The sequence below is a fragment of the Monodon monoceros genome, unplaced genomic scaffold (genome assembly GCF_005190385.1).
Source record: "Monodon monoceros isolate NGI ecotype Baffin Bay Population unplaced genomic scaffold, NGI_Narwhal_1 Super_Scaffold_18, whole genome shotgun sequence".
Classification (NCBI taxonomy): Eukaryota; Metazoa; Chordata; class Mammalia; order Artiodactyla; family Monodontidae; genus Monodon; species Monodon monoceros.
Window position 1 is genome coordinate 98,135,170 of NW_021703774.1, and position 13,272 is coordinate 98,148,441.

The 13,272-nt window shown below is 45.4% G+C and overlaps 1 pseudogene; it reads left to right on the forward strand.

Annotated features, from left to right (window-relative positions):
• The window catches only part of LOC114899950, a 113,158-nt pseudogene that overhangs the window by 85,608 nt on the left and 14,278 nt on the right, over positions 1–13,272 (forward strand).

The window sequence follows — 13,272 nt, forward strand, 5'->3', positions numbered from 1 at the left end:
CAGATTATTTCTGGCGAATCTTTGTCAACAGTTCCTTTTAAATACAGGTCAGTAAGTTCCAAAAACCTACCACTTTTTGAAGTCTTCAGTGTAAAAATCCTTAAAATAAAGGCTGTCTCTTTAAAAGAAAAGAAAAGAAAAAAAGAGAGAAACCTCTGGGATATACACAGAATCTCCCCCAAAGTGGCTGCAGATCCTAAGATCAGAAGGGGAAGATTCTGGGTCAAGGCAAACATTAAAGAGACAGTAACACATATGGGTTAATTAGCTGTGGGGAGAGGAGCTCTTGATCATGGCAGCCACTGTGGTCCAGGCTTATTACTGAAAAGCTGAGCTAGGGAATAGCAAAGGTAAAGCAAAGTGGCTTGTTTGAAGGGAGGCATCTTGGATGGGAAGCAGTGGGGTGCATTTGACTACAAAAGCCAGAAGGTCTGTGGTTGAGGCCTTGCCCACTGCTGACATAAATGACATTGGCCTCTCAGTTTTCACATGTGAAAAATAATATCTCCAATATTTTTTACATGAGAGTGTTTGGCACATAGTGTGCATTCATTCATTTATTCATTCTATAAAAACATTAGGCACTTGCTATGTGCCAGGCAGCAGGCTAGGCACTGGGGACACCGGTAAGCAGGTAGACGTGGCCCCTGTCTTCATGGGGCTTACATTCTACTGGAGGAATCAGAATATTGGTTGAGTCTGGATCCCTCACTGCTTGCCCCTTCTGGGGACCTCTTTCCTGTGGAATGGGCTTCAGCCAGTACTTTTATTTTATTTTTTAACATCTTTATTGGAGTATAATTGCTTTACAATGGTGTGTTTATTGCTGCTGTATAGCAAAGTGAATCAGCTATACATATACATATATCCCCATATCCCCTCTCTCTTGCATCTCCCTCCCACCCTCCCTATCCCACCCGTCTAGGTGGTCACAAAGCACCGAGCTGATCTCCCTGTGCTATGTGGCTGCTTCCCACTAGCTATCTTACATTTGGTAGTGTGTATATGCCCTTGCCACTCTCTCACTTTGTCCCAGCTTACCCTTCCCCCTCCCCGTGTCCTCAAGTCTATTCTCTACGTCTGCATCTTTATTCCTGTCCTGCCCCTAGGTTCTTCAGAGCCTTTTTTTTTTTAGATTCCATATATATGTGTTAGCATATGGTATTTGTTTTTCTCTTTCTGACTTAGTTCACTCTGCATGACAGACTCTAGGTCCATCCACCTCACTACAAATAACTCAATGTCATTTCTTTTCATGTCAGCCAGCACTTTTAGAAAGTGTTAGCTGGGAAGGGAAGACTCAGAACACCAAATTTTAGGACAGATAGGGAAGTAGAATTGGTCTGGCCACAACCATTTTCTCCAGAATAAGGGACTTGTGGAGAAGCTGAAGAGGCCCCACAATAAAGCCAGGAGATGGTTACAGCCTCCCTCCAGGCCTTCCCAGGAAAATCATCCAGGCCTACAACAGCAGCAAAGATAATCACAATTGGCATTTTAACAGTTCTTCTGATATCAGCAGGATACTCAACAGGTCATTTCTACAGACCCACTAGAAAGTCGGAAAAGAGGACCATAGGAGAAAAATGAAAAGAGCTGTGATGATCAATTGTAAAGGTAAAAACACTATAGTGGTGATTTAATTAAGGCTATCTATTTATCCATCTACATACCAGTTCTTTCCCCTCTCTACAGAGAACTGTTTAAAATACAATATATTTCTGTCGTGGTGGGAATATTTTAAGTAAGACATAGGAATGGACTTCCTGACTCTAAGAATTGTTAGGTGCCAACCAAGTAGAGGATTACAGAATGAAATCAGCTTTCTTACATTTGAGAGAACAAACTTGTAGATAAAGTAACCAAAATTGGCCCATATGAATGCTTGTTATCTGATTCTATCCTTCAAGGCCCAGTCTCAATGATTAGTATCTATGGTATGTAAGCAAGACTTGACACCTGCAGGCTGAAGGAGGCTCAATCCCACTTGAAGTCTCTGCTCTCGAGTCTCCCTTTGGGCCTCCAGCCCATCTTCCATCTTCCCCATCAGCTCACTGCCCAAGAGGCTGACCTTCAGGAGCTGTGTGAGTACCGCTTGCCCTATGCTTCACTTGGATTCAGCCAGTGCGAAGCACCGGCAGGGCGTCCTCCAAATAAGCTGGAGAAAATCGAGGTGGAGTATCCCTTCAACCCCCATCCTGATGGTTTGACACCTGCTAGGTTCCTTCATTGAGGCTATAGCTCCCGTTGGGTGGCCCTTCCTCCAGCTACAGTTCTCACCGGGTTCAGGGACATGCTCCCCCATCACACCTTCATGCCTACAGGTGGTAACAGACTGTTGCCTGGACTTCCCTCAACCCTGCTCAGACCTTTGTAAAGAGTCCTTTAACAAACCCTCCCTTAGTCAGCCCTTTGAGTGTATGTGTTGTCTGTCTCCAGCTGGAGTTCTGACTCATACACTCTCTGAATCGGACATGAGGAATTTCTGAAATTTCATTCAACATTTATTTTAACAAAAGTGTTTTGAGCAACTACTTTATACAAATGATAAATGCTGAAAGACTTAATAATATCTAAACATTTTTGAGTGTCTGGTATGTGCCAGCTAATGGACTAAGCAATTTATATAATTTAATCATCACGATAATCTTGTGATGATGTGTTTTTAAACCTCTTTTCAGGTATGGAAACCAGTGTTTGTTATAAATAAGTACCTTGACTGAGGCTACATCACCAGTAAGTAGAGGAGGCAGGATTCATACCCAGATGGGTTTCATTTTTAAACTTATACTTTAAACTTCTTCTTTTTATGGTCTCTTATATACAGTGATAATTATGATAGGGTATTCAGGGAAAAAACAGAGGAGGAGGGAGGACCTCATGTACTAATTGCATACAGAAAACTAGGCTCTTTTTTCAAACTTGAAGACTAGTAGGAGGGCAAACCTACACAGACAGGATGAATGAAATGATAAAATGTTTGGATGAAACGTTTATCAGGTGAACTAGGGGTGGGAGAAGAGGATTATGGAGGGGTGAGTATTATGTGCAGTGATAGGCAGTGATATGTTTAGCAGGTGGTCTCCATCCTCCCCAAAAGCCTGGTTTACAGTGTTTGTCAGTCTCTGTGGCATAAATACTCCCACGATGGCCAATGTCAAGCCACCAATATGGCATCACTGAATGGCACGTGGGGAAAAGATGTGCAAAATTGGCTCTTGAGAGTGGGTACAGGCCTGGTGCTGTGCACCACTGTATTTATGTGCAAGGGTAGGGAGTCAGGAAACAGCACGTGTGTTTGGGGTACTCTAGGTTGGTCAGATCTGCTAGAACACAAGGAACAAGTGGCAGGGGAAGGTGGAATGGGAACAGGGATGAGACAGGAGAAGTGGTAGAAAAGACCATGAGAGAGGGCTTTGTCTGGGGCTGCACTGTACAGTTTGGTACCCACACGTTGCTAATGAGTGCTTGAAATGTGTCTGGTCAAAATTGGGATGTGCTGTAAGTGTAAATTATACACTGGATTTCAAAGACTTAGTAAATATACATATATTATATAATTAATAGATATATGAATATATATAATTAATATATTTGTGTTGATTACGTATTAAAATGATAATATTTGGATATATTGGGTTAATCACATATTTACAATTAATTTCATCTGTTTTCTTTTTACTTTTCAAAATGCAGCTACTAGAGAAAGCCAAACTACATGTGTAGCTCGCAATGTATTTCTTTTAGACAGCTTTGAGCCAGAGAATTTGGACTTTATTCAGCAAGCAGCAGAGAGTCTTAGAAGAGTTTTAAACGGATATGGTCTGCTTCCCATAATGATCCATCTGGTGCTGTGTAGAGTTTGCTGAGCCCAGGCCGGAGGAGGGAAACTTGAGAGAGTCTAGGCCAGAGGGATGCGGCACTGAATGAGGCAGAGGACGTGGGGATGAAGGAGGAGAGAGCAGACTGGGTGGGATAGGGTGGCCGATTGCAGGTGAGAGGTGGGCAGAGGGAGGAATTGAGGGTGATGCCCAGGTTTCTGGCTATACCACTGTCCAGCTGGAGTGGTATTACCAGAGATGGAAGTGTAGGAGGAATGAAGATATCTTGGGGGAAGATAATGTGTTCAATTTCAGACCTGATGAGTCTGAGGTGCTAGGGAGCTTTCAGGTGTCCAGCAGGCAAGTGGGTACAGGGGTCTGGAACCCTGTTGGCACCGTCTACAAAATGCATCCCGAATCAACCGTCTCCTGCCACCTCTGCTGCCTCCTCCTAGTCTAACCACTATAATATCCTGTCTGGATGATCGCTGCAGCCTTCTAGCTAGTTTTTTTGCTGATGCATTTGCCTTGCTTTTTCTAAAGTCTCAATCAACAGGCAGAATAACCTCATTAAAAGCACATCAGAACATGGCATGCCTCCCCTCACAGCCTTCCAGTGAATTCCACGGCACTCACTCCACTCTGTACAGTGGCCTAAGGTCCTATGCGACCTGACCTTGCTACTCTGAGCTCCACTGCCCTCTCCCTCAGTGACTCTGCTTTAACCTCGCTGAGCTCCTTGCTGTTCCTGGGACTCACCAGGAATCCTCCTTGCCTCAGGGCCTTTGCACCTGGTACTCTTCCCTTGGATTTCTGAGGCGCTATCTCCCTCACCTCCTTCAGGTCTGTACTCAACTACCCCTTCTCTGTGAAGACTTCCTGCTCACTCCATCTAAAATGACACCCCACTCTTTCCTTCCCTTCTTTATTTTTTTCCCCAGCTCTTACCACTATTAATCATACTATAAATGTTACTTATTTATCATATTTGATGTCTGTGTCCCTCATTTGAATGTAAACTCCATAAGGCAGAAATTTTCTCTTTTATTTTCTGCTGCATCCCTGAACCTGGACTGGTTCCCGGTGCATAGTAAAAACTGAAATATTCGTTAAGTGAAAGAATAAACTGCAGAAGATCAACGGGCTGAGTATATAAGGCCTAGGAATAAACAAGCCCTTGGAATCCCAGCTCTGACACTAGTCACTGTGACCTTGGACTGGTTATTTACCATCTCTAAGCCTTAATTTTCTCATCTATGAAATGGAGAGATTAATAGTACCTCCCACAAAAGATTTTCGTGAGGATGCCTCCAGCCAAGAAATATTTATGGACCCCCTTCCATGTGCCAGGAGCTGTGTTTAAATGGGGATTAGATGAGAGAATTTACAGAAGAGTTTGACGTTGTGTCTGCCATATGGCAAACCGGCCGTAAAGCCTTTACTGATTATTAGCAGAGGAAAGAGTGTTAAGCAGTCAGGAGACAGGGCTGTGCGAGAGCCGCTGAGCTGGGAGTGTGCGCACTGACCCGGAGGGAGTGGGCAGAGTGCGGGGTGAGGGGAGGGGACTCTGTTGACCTTGCCGATTTCTCAGGGATGAACCCCGTGAGGGGGAGCCAGGAAGCAAGGTGGACTCTGAAGGGTGATTAGGGAGGAGAAGGGGAATTCTGGGGCCATCATCAGCATACCAGTGCCAGAACGGAGCAGAACTGCAGACACAGACTCTCTCCAAAGCCACAAGTCATTACTCCCGGGAGGAGGGACACCGTGGGCGTCCCCCTGCGAGAATCGAGGGGCCATGAGAAGAACACTGTAACTTGGCAGGGTCCCACATACTTCAGACCGGACTAGGGTTGGACTCCTAAGTGCCGTGCCTCACTACTTGAAAATCCCATGAAAGAGCTGGAGCCTCGTTCTGGGCAGCAGTGGACAATGGCTCTTTGTCACCAGCCAGTGAAGAGTAAGTGAGGAGAGTGATGGAAGCTGAGGTCTGAGGGGTGCTGTGTTCTGGGTGTCTCAGATGGTGTGGAGAAGAGGGTCAAGGCCTGGGAGGTCACAGTCAGGCAGGATGAGAGCGTGGAGAACTGAGGGCCCTGCCCTTTCCCTCCGGACCCACCATGGCTCTGGCCCACTCTGCCTTGGGCTGTACCTTGCTCTGGCCTTCCTGGTGGATTATTCTGGAAGACTTCCCAGGAAGTTTGGAGGCCCCAGGGATGAGGGAGCCCAGGATAGCGGTTATTCCAATGATGTGAGCCCCTCAGGCACTCCGGCTTCTTCAGTGCCCAGGAGGCCCTGTGGTGCCACAGAGCCGACAACATGAAGCCGGGGACCCCACTGCACTGTGGGGAGGAACAGGCTGAGAAGTCAAACCCTGAGGTGTAGCCTCTCGCTTTCCACCCACATTAAGCAGAAGCCACAACTTCAAGGCTTACTGTGCTCCTCCCTCCAGCCCTCAGTAGTATATGTTGCGTAAGAGACACCTGCAGCTCAACAAGTAATTGCAAAGTGAATCCTATGTAAGCACCACCTAGGGCGTGAGGGGACCACTACCATCTCCCCTTCACCCCTTTCTGATTTCTAGGCCTTGCCTCCCCCGAAGGTAACTACTATGCTGACTTCTAGAACAATCGTTCCCACGTTTTGTGTGTGTTCGTTTCGTTTTGTTTTTACAAGGCAGTATAGCGCAGTGGTAAGAACATGGATTCTGGAGACAGAAGGTGTTCATTCACTTCTTGGTTCCTCTACTCACTTGCTGCGTATCCTTGGGCCGAATACTTTATCTCTCTGTGCTCACTTTCTTCATCTGTGACGTAAGGATCATGAGAGGATGCAAGCTGATGAGGTTGTTTAAAAGATTAAATATGAGTTAATATATGTGTAGTGTTTAGAACAGTGCCTTGGGTAGTACGGGTGCTCTTTGTAGTACTGTCACCTAAATATACATGCCTTAGCAGACATGGTCTAGTTTGCTAGTTTTTGAACTCTATGCTAACGAATCATACTCTAAAACCAACCAACAAATAAACAACCAAACAGAGAGGTACAAAGCCTGTATGATGACGGCAGCAATGATGATTGAAGGGGAAAAGGATGTGCCAGTGGCTGAAGTTCTGGAAATAGGAGGAGCCTGTTGTGATGGGCTGGGACGTGAGGACAAGAACACACAGGGGTGGCATAAACAGATCATGGGGATTAAAACTCAGCAGAGAGGTGTAACTGAGAGTGTTACTGAGTCTAAGCTCATACTGCTCGTTGCAGGAGAGGCCAGTAAATCAAGTTGTTGGGACAAGGAATAGTGACTTTATTCGGAAAGCCAGCAGACCGAGAAGATGGTGGACTGACTAGTGTCCCAAAGAACCATCTTGCCCGAGGTAGAATTCAGGCTTCTTTTATACTAAAAGGGGAAGGGGTGTGATTGGTTGCTGCAAACTTCTTGGTGTGGAAATCCTTTGTTCTTGCAGCTGCCCAGGTAGGTCATGTCACAATGTTCTTGTAAACCTCAAGCAAATCAAATGTTATTCTCTGTTCTGCAACTTTTTATCTCTATATGAATGGAAAAGTGTTACACCTTTAAAGGTCAGAGCCTTGAGAATGGGCCATCCTGTATATTTCAGGCTATAGGCAGCATGCTTTACTTGTAGCAAAAGCAATGGAATACAGAGGTTAAAGTAAAAGAAGCAGATCCATATGGAGTCAGATCTGTTCTTCCCTATTACAAGAGAACACAGCATGGGTCCAAGGAGTAGGAGGGACTCTGGGGAGTGAGGCAACCTGTCCCTCCTCTCCCACCACCCGGCACCCAGCGTGGTTCTTGTGGAACTCATGCTGCTTCCTTCACGGTGCAGTGCAGACTCCATCTCCGTTCTGCCTCTGGTTGCGTGACGTCACACTTCCACTCCCGGCTGTGGGGCCTGGCTGTAGGTCACTGCCCTGATAATAGATGCTTCAGTTTCAGTGCAGCCTGGACAGTGCCCAGAGCCTCGTGGGCCTCTGTCTCCAGAGGGAACAGCCCTGTGCTTGGGGAACAAGAAGCCCCAGCTCCCAACTGCACTGTGGGCAGAGTTAGATTGAAAATGTCGTTATTCAGCAAACTTGTATTAAATACTTAGAAGTCCCAAATACTTCACTGAACTGAGATGGTTTTCTTTGCTTTCCCTGGATCTGCCCATTCAGTCTTCATACCAGCCCTGAGCTCTCCTGCTGTCTCTGTTTTATAGAAGAGGAGACAGAGGCGGGTAACTGGCTCCCGCTCACACGGCTAATAAGTGCAGGAGGCCTGGCCAGGGCCGTGCTCCTGAGCAGTCACTGCCCTGCTTCACCTCACTTCCTTGCTCAGCAGTCCTGGTTCTGCTCCGCTGGCTATGTGGGCACACTGCTGAACCTCTGTGGGTTTCAGTTTCCCTGCTTATGAGGAGCAGGCCTATGGGCCCCAGTGTTCACATCCCCTGATTCACTGCCCTTCCTGGAGGCCTCCCACAGATGCCGGCCAGCCCTGGGCACCTGGTGACTCCACGAGAAGTAATATCATGGCCTCTGGCCTCCTTAGGGAACTTATATTTGGGGACACAACTGATGATACAAGATGGTAAATAATTAACTTTCCAAAGTGTGATTCAGACCAGGGTGTAAGTAAGGACTCTGGGAGGGCAGCTGAACGAGTCTTGCCTAGTGGAAAAATGGATCATCTTAAAGGAAGAGCAAATTCTCCTTAACCGCTGCTAAAAATTACTTCTCTGTTAGGCAAGGGTCAGAAACACTTTCCTGGCAGACAAGTCATTACCATCTGGCTCCCAGTCGGCCCTACCTGCCCCACCCTCAGCCGGGAGCCCTGTGCAGCTGGTGGACGTGCCTCATTTCAGCAAAAGCATCAACCCTTAGAGGGAGGGTTTTTTCTTCCTCCACATAACATGCTTCCTTATGTTAAAATATTTCTCCACAGGGCTATGCGTGGGATAAAGAGGATGTATGGTGAGCAGGCAGAGCCCCAGAAATAGAGGGCTAGTTGAGATTGTGCAGAAGTCAGTGGATGAACCTGGTGACAGAGACGCCACACACCCTGAGGCTGGTTGCTTCAACCATAAAGAACTAGTTGTGAGAAACACAGTTTGACTGGGTTGGGGCCATGACACCGGGGAATGGAAACACTGGAGACAGTATTTTAAAATGTTGAGCTTGGGCTGAAGAACGAATCTTAGGTTTGTGCTGACTCATACTGTAGCATCGCAGAGCCTGTGGAGAGGCAGCATCTATCCCAGGATTCTTGGTCTCCCACTGTGTCTCTTCCTCTGTTGGTTTTCTTTCCTATGGCTCTGTGCCAGCTTTGCTGTTCATTCTACTACTGCAAGGGATAATACCTTTCCAAGATTTCAGTGTTTAGTAGCAGGCCGATGGCTCACAACTGTACTTTTTACTTTAAAAATTTTATATTTTTATTGAAGTATAGTTGATTTATAATGTTGTGTTTCAGGTGTATAGCACAGTATGTATATATGTATTATATATTCTTTTTCAGATTCTTTTCCCTTATAGGTTATTATAAAATATTGAGTAGAGTTCCCTGGGCTATACAGTAGGTCCTTGTTAGTTATCTATTTTATATACGGTAGTGTGTATCTGTTAATCCCAGACTTAGAGTTCCAGCTGGGAGCTGGCCGTAGGCTCTGGACTCACGAATGTGGCTGCCTCCTGGGTGTCGTCATTCCGAGTCCCACAGGTACCTCTTCTCAACTAAACTCCTCCCAAACTTGCTTCTCCCCATCCGCCTTCTAACTCAGTGAATGGCACCATCACTCACCCTCCCCATCCTCCATGTGCAAAGAGTCACCAGTTGCCTCCACGTCTTTCCACTCCATGCGTGAACCTCAGTTCAGGCCCTGCGTCTCCGTCCTATAGCAGCTCTCTCAGGGGTCCGCCTGCCTTCCAGTTTGCTCCCCTTGAACCCACCCTACACACAGCAGCTAAAGTGCTCCCACAGCACCAATAGGAGGTGTAACTCCCCTCCTTAAAGCTCCTCGAAGCCTGCCAGTTGCTTTGGGGATTCAGCCTAAACTCGTTCAGTGTAAAGCGCCATTCCTAAGTTGGGCCTGGTGTGTCACTCTGAGTCTTCGCTCTCACGGGAACCTCCCTCCAGGCCTGGGCATTCTCTGACAGGAACAGGAGATGGACGAGGTGAACTTGTTAAATGGAAATTACCATCTCTCCCAACACCCGCACTCTACCATATTTCTGAATTCAGAACATCCCAGCAGAGTCCAAGATGCTGTTTCTAAAGATAGCACATCAGAGTAACCTGCTTACAAATCAGTGAGAAGATAACCTATAGGAGAAAAGAATCTGAAAAAGAATCTATACATGTGGATATAACTGAATCACTTTTGCTGTATACCTGAAACTAACAACGTTGTAAATCAGCTATACTTCCATTAAAAGATGCTTTGCTGAAACCAAGAAAAAAAGAAAAGAAAAATACAAGTAGCCTAAGACAATGACAGAAGATAACCAGGATAACCGGGGAAGAAAGCTGGAGCCTTTACTGCTCTTCCAGACCAGAGCCTGTTAGGCCCTCAGTGAACCTTGCCTGTAACTCTCTTATGACATTTCATACTATGTGGCATCTATGTATTTATTTATCACTTGGTTTAGCTCTTACTTTAGAAAGACAGCAGCCCGAGTTTGGGGAAGATGCATCTGTCTGCATCTTCTGTGTGCCTCCTGTGCAGTGCATACCTTCTATGCGTGGAGCAGAGGAGGGTCTCGGTATATGAACGGCCAATTATTAAATCACAATATTATGTCTTTCCCCATCAGCCAGGAATATTTATTTCATCAAACTAGCTTTCTCGAAATATCTCCCCATATTACAAAGGATTATGTTCCTAATGAGTATTTTGCACTTATGAATCAATAATAAAAAGACAAATTCCCTAAGAGAAAAGTTGACCAAAGATGATAGACAATTTACAAAAGAATTTACAAAAGAAACAATACCAATGGCCATGAAACGTATGGCAGAGACTTAATCTCCATGTATGCAGTGAAAGCTACTGTTTGCAGGAGATGGGGAAAACAGGGACTTGCACTGTTGGCAGGAGTGTAAATTTGTAGAACCCTTCCTGAGGGCAATTAAGCAATAATAATTCAAAATTTAGAATTTACATGATCTTTGACCCAACAATCCCAGGACTCTGTCCTCTAGGAATAATCAGATAAGGGTACCAAGTTTATGTGAAAGAATAGTAATTGCAATATTAATAACAGAATAGTTAAAAATGCAAATAAGTCAAGCTTTTATCATAGTGATATGGCTAAATAAATCATGGTACAGCCATATAATGGAATATTATGCACTTGTTAGAAGAGAAGCAAATCTCTAGATATGTGTTTCTACAAGGAAAAATGCGAGCAATATATCAAGTGAAAGAGGCAGGTTATAAAGCATTTTATCCATCTACCCATCCACCCTTCCTTTCATTCTTTCATTCAGCAAGAGAATAGTAAAAGAGTATTATTAAGTCATTAACAGTAATTATCATTGGATCAAGTTAGACTTTTTAGTGCCTTCCACACTCTGTTTCATATTTTGAAGATTTTACAATGAGCAGTGTGGTATATTATTCTTGAAACAGCAAAAACCATGGGTAATGCCAGTTAGGGGGAAAGTTTTTCTTGATTGAAAGAGCAATATGAGAGATTTATCTCTGCTGGCATTTGGGGAACACGTTGCCATATGGGATAATTTTTTATCATGAGGCATCTTGGCTTGGTGGATTAGCCCCTGGTGGCAGAGCCTCGCATCATGTGGAATTTGTCCTGCGTTTTTGACCCCAGCTTTCACTAACTCCTAAGAAACACAAGATAACATTTTCACAGTCCATTCCTGCGCCAGTAAAGGGGAACAAATTACATTTAATTTCCAGCTATCAGTGGTTAAGAATTGTGTGGGTATATGAAATCAGCAAATAATAAACATTTTATCCATTTGTTTTCTCTCTTCTACCTATACTCTCAATCATCATTTTATTTTATTTACTCATTACCAAGACAAAGTGAACTGATTTCTGGTTTTTATTTTGCTCTTCCCCACGTGCTCTTGGCCTGACTTGGTCTTAGAGAACACTGGCCAGTTCCTATTGGTCACTAATTTCTTTTCTACCTAATCACAAAACATTAACTAATACAAGTTTACACTTTTCCTTGGTGTTGATGACATGCTCATCTAACAATGGCTCCTGGAACTTCATCCTTTTTCCTTCTTAGGAAACTGTAAGTGCTTTGCCCTTTGGTCCACCATGTTGATGTCTTTATCGTGATTGGACTTGGTAAACTGAAAGTGGCATCTCTGGATGCCCTGGGAGGATACATGTGTTCTAGAATGTTGGAAATAAACCCTACAGAGATTCCAGGGGCCAGCCATATTGGTAAAGGTTTTAGGCTCCAGTGTTCTAGACTATGCTGAACAACATTCTCTCCAAGGTAAAGGACCAGTGAATGCGTCTGCACCACATACAACCATGAAAGAAGCACAGCTCTTTGGAAGTCCTTCAGGTGCTGGAGGCAATATGTATTGCACTTGGGACAACTGCTCCATCCCATTTATCAGAGGACTCACGTTGCTGGCCATTTTTTTTTTTTTTTTTTTTTTGCTGTACGTGGGCCTCTCACTGTTGTGGCTTCTCCCGTTGCGGAGCACAGGCTCCGGACGCACAGGCTCAGCGGCCATGGCTCACGGGTGCAGCCACTCCGCGGCATGTGGGATCTTCCCGGACCGGGGCACGAACCCGTGTCCCCTGCATCGGCAGGTGAACTCTCAACCACTGCGCCACCAGGGAAGCCCTGGCAATTTTGATTGGGTCTCAGAGCAAGAGGGGGCTCTGCAGCAGGTCCAGGCTGTGGTATAAGCTGTCCTGCCACTTGGGTAATGTGAACTGGAAAATCCCATAGTGCTGGAGGAATCTTGTGATAAATGAGAGCACACTGTGGTGTCTCTGACAAGTTGCATTGGGGGAGTTGCAGTGCAGATCTCTAGGCTCTGGAGCAAGGACATGCTATCTGTTGCAAGAAATTATGCACTTTTTGAATGGAAGCTCTTGGCAGGCTACTGAACCTGGGAAGAGACTGAGCATCTTGCCAGAAGTCGTCAAATACATGTGCATCCAGAGCTACCTATCATGGACTGAGGGCTGTCATTCCCACCAAGTCATAAGGCTGGAGAAGCCCAGCATAATTCATCTTAAAGTGATCATGGTGCAGCTAGGAGTGGGCCTGGGCAGGTCCAGAGGGCATGAGAACACTAACTGACCAAGTTGAACAGTCTCACGTATCACCTGCTTATGTTGCATTGATGCCGCTCTCTAAGCTCATGCTGATGGCCAGGGGTTTCCTATGACCAGTTGGCAAAGGAAGAAAAGAAAATCCAGGCCTAACTCATGGAGGGGTTGACTGGGTCTGTTGGTGT